Genomic DNA, 4614 nt, shown 5'->3' with positions numbered 1-4614 from the left:
CTCAATTTAAGGTAAGGTTTGTCCCTTGTATGATCTAAATTGATGTTGTTTTATGATGATACCATCTATCTTTTCATATTTGTGCAAATCTTTCTAAAACAGAAAATGGACACAATTCAATGGATATCAATCAACAAAGAGGTAAGAATATGTAGGCTATAAGAATATGTTGAAGGCTAGCTGTATTGGGTGCAGATGACTGAACTGCTCACTTTTGTGTCTGTGTCTGCAGGTATACAGACAAGGAGGCATACAAAGGTAGTTCAATTGGTATTGGTATGTTATGCAGATCACATTGACCATCCTCTTCCCTTACCTCTTCAATTAATATCCCATAGGCCTCTACATTATGGACAAGCAGTGGTGTAAAGTACTTAAGTAAAAATACTTTAAAGTACAACTTAAGTCGTTTTTTGGGGTATATGTACTTTACTTTAATATTTATATTTTTGGCAACTTTTACTTTTACTTCACTACATTCTGAAATAAATAATGTACTTTTTTACCCCATACATTTTCCGTGACGCCCAAATATACACGATACATTTTTACAGGAAAATTGTCCAATTCACACACTTATCAAGAGAACATCCCTGGTCATCCCTACTGAATCTGATCTGGTGGACTCACTAAACACAAATGCTTCGTCTGTAAATTATGTCTTGAGTGTTGGAGTGTGCCCCTGGCAATTCGTCAATAAATAAAAACAAGAAAATGGTGCCGTCTGGTTTGCTTAATATAAGGAATTTGAAATGAATTTTACATTTGAGCAATTCCATTTACTTTTGATACTTAAGTATATTTAAAAACAAATACTTTTAGACTTTTACTCAAGTAGTATTTTACTGGGTGACTTTCACTTTTACTTTTTCCACCACTGTGGACAAGGTATGTTTATGAAAACCATTATAAAAACAGTTTTTTTCATTCACATTTACCACAAAAACCAAGGTACGAATACTGTCGTGCGCATGTTTTGTTAATCATCTATATAATTACTATTACTTGGATTCACAGACTTCACCCTCCCTACGCCTCTGATGAATATAACAGGAAACCTGTTCGATCACCATGCACTGCAAATCATTCTGGCTATGGATAAGGAGAACATCAAGACATTAACATCAACACGCCAGAGGATATACCCGTTATTCTTGGGGCTTTGCTGGGAGTTTGCCTCATATTTGGATTTTTAATTCTGCTTTGCCACTAAAATAATAATAAACACTGAAATATTGTTGTTATTGTTATGCGTATTATTATTATTATTATTATTATTATTATGAATAATAATAATAATAATAATAGGGGATAATAGGTGAGGGGGTTAGTTAAAAAATTAACACCAAAAGGTTCTTCAAAAGGTTCTTCAAAGATCCATTAAAAGGGGTTATTTGAAGAACCATTTTAAAGGTTTTCACTACGCGGCAATGCATCAGTTAACCACATGGTGTCGCACTATCCATTGGGGCAGGTAGCTTAGTGAATAGAAAATGGCAGTCCACATAAACCTGAACATTGAACCCGTCTCGAAATTAAGTCAATCGACATACAGAGGCGGCGTTAGCCCTTGGCCACTGCCATATACACTACATGACCAAAAGTATGTGGACACCTGCTCGTCAAACATCTCATTCCAAAATTATGGCCATTAATATGGAGTTGGTCCCCCCTTTGCTGCTATAACAGCCTCCACTCTTTTGGGAAGGCTTTCCACTAGATGTTGGTACATTGCTGTGTGGACTTGATTCCAATCAGCCACAAGAGCATTAGTGAGGTCAGGCACTGATGTTGGGCGATTAGGCCTGGCTTGCAGTCGCCGTTCCAATTCATCCCAAAGGTATTCGATGGGGTTGAGGTCACGGCTCTGTGCAGGCCAGTCAAGTTCTTCCACACCGTTTTCGACAAACCATTTCTGTATGGACCTCGCTTTGTGCACGGGGGCATTGTCATGCTGAAACAGGAAATGGCCTTCCCCAAACTGTTGCCACAAAGTTGGAGGCACAGAATCGTCTAGAATGTCATTGTATGCTATAGTGTTAAGATTTCCCTTCACTGGAACTAAGGGGCCTAGCCCGAACCATGAAAAACAGCCTCAAACCATCATTCCTCCTCCACCAAACTTTGCAGTTGGCACTATCCATTGGCGCAGGTAGCGTTCTCCTGGCATCCGCCAAACCCAGATTAATCCATCACACTGTCAGATGGTGAAGCGTGATTCATCACGCCAGAGAACGGGTTTCTACTGCTCCAGAGTCCAATGTCTGCGAGCTTTACACCACTCCAGCCGACACTTGGCATTACGCATGGTGATCTTAGGCTTGTGTGCGGCTGTTCGGCCATGGAAACCCATTTCATGAAGCTCCCGACTAACAGTTATTGTGCTGACGTTCCAGAGGCAGTTTGGAACTCGGTAGTAAGTGTTGCAACCGAGGACAGACAATTTTTTCACACTTCAGCACTCGCCGGTTCCGTTCTGTGAGCTTGTGTCGCCTACCACTTCGTGGCTGAGCAGTTGTTACTCCTAGATGTTTCCACTTCACAATAACAGCACTTACAGCTCTAGCAGGGCAGAAATTTGACCAACTGACTTGTTGGAAAGGTGGCATCCTATGACGGTGCCACATTGAAAGTCAATGAGCTCTTCAGTAAGGCCATTCTACTGCCAATGTTTGTCTATGGCGATCGCATGGCTGTGTGCTCGATTCTATACACCTGTCAGCAACGGGTGGGGCTGAAAGAGCCGAATTTACTAATTTGAAGGGGTGTCCACATACATTTGTATATATACTGTGTAACAACCTGCACACGCTAAACATTTAAGATGGAATTTGCCATGATTTGGATGCAGTGTAATTTCTCACATTTCTATAATTTACTGTAGCATATTTCCATAAAACATCTATAAGGTATGTTATTTGAATGTGGACAGATTAAAACATTATCAAGAGTAATTTAATATCACTAAGCTAATATAATATTACTTCATGGAAAATGTGCATTGAAATGTCATAAATATTTTTTATTTGTAGTACTCAACAAATAGCCTAAAAACAGCTCTCATGAAGGTCTATAGGCCTATGTTGAACTATGTTTGTATTGGTAGGCTATAAATGGAAGCTACTATGATGTCTTAGTGTATTTTTACTCGTATGTATTATTACAAAATATTATTTGGAACTTTTACGAATGAATATAGCCTAATTGTTCACATATTCCCTTTCAGAGCATGAGGCCCTAGTATGACGCCCCTAGCCCAGACAGAGACCTGTAGCCTAATGTATTTTGGCTGTGTAATGATGAATGCTGTAGGCCTAGAGAGACAATGGGCTTCAGTCTGGTCGATGGGGGCTCCATCAATGATTCATCTATGGGCAGGTGTGTCACCTGCACCCAAACAGAAAAGTAATTTCCTGAAAGGGAGCATGTGAGGTAATTATTTATGGTGTGTTACCTGATACACAAAGATCCTTGTGATATACTGAGTCCAGGAGCTTCAACTGCATATTTGCTCCATTCAGATTACTTTTATTTCATTCTCTCAGTATTTGTTCAATGTGAATATACATAGAGGCAAATCTGCTGTAGGCCTACAGGTTGTAAAAAAAAAAAAAAACATACATTGTATTTTTGCACAGTTGTCTTTGTCAGTGTAGCCTAGCCATTTTGCATCAAATTGCACTGAACCCATCTCCGTATGTTGTCTTATTGGTTAATTGATTAAGAAATGATGAAGGGTAGAGGAATTTTGCTATTTTTCAGGATGTTGCCATAGCAGTGAGGAGTCTTGGGACCAGGTGGTACAGGGAGCTCGATCTCCCTCTGTCGCACTCCAGAAGCTTTCCCACATGAAAGGAGTCCCATAGCCTTTGATGCCAGGCAAGGTTGAAATTCAAATGACAGCAATCCGACTAGATAAGGGTCTGATTAGGCAGCTGTTTCGGAACAGAGGGTATGCCACTGACACCGGCAAAGAGAAGTAAGGTTTTAAATGTATGCAATCTTTTCCATAGTTTTTGTCTTCCCAGTACATCTCCTACATTTGTCAAGGCCATGCTCACAGACTTGGGCCATCTTGTGAAACAAGAATTTGACTTACTGTGCCCATAGGCCCAAAGCTGTATCTGTTTCTTGGAAATCATAGCAAGGCATTTGGATAAATTGTCAAAAATGAACTTACATCTGGGCATATTTGATAGCGTGTTTGCCCTTAATTTGTTCTGTAGGCATATGAAGAATAATTTAATGTCTATTTTCCTTACAGTCTTCCATGAACTTACACCAAAAGTTTTTGGAAGCACAGGGTCAGCCATGCAATACAAGGATATGCCATTCTCTCAAAACATATGTAGACACTTGTATCACAAATTCATTCTGCATAAAAATGATGAAAATACATATATTTTCGTCATAATGAAGATTTAATTTGTGACTGACAATTGACCATTTACAATCAAAGTCCATAGCCAACTTTTTAAAGACCGCCCTTCTCTAGCAACTCTCGTCTTGTCCTATCAGCACCCACTTCTCGTCTCAGACGCCCACAATTTTTCTGTTCTCCCCAATCGTTGGTCTTTACTAGGCTAATCACATTTCGCTTCTCTGTGTTCCGCC

This window comes from Coregonus lavaretus, assembly GCF_964263955.1.
Source record: "Coregonus lavaretus genome assembly, chromosome: 6".
Lineage (NCBI taxonomy): Eukaryota > Metazoa > Chordata > Actinopteri > Salmoniformes > Salmonidae > Coregonus > Coregonus lavaretus.
Note: the sequence above shows the minus strand (reverse complement) of the source record.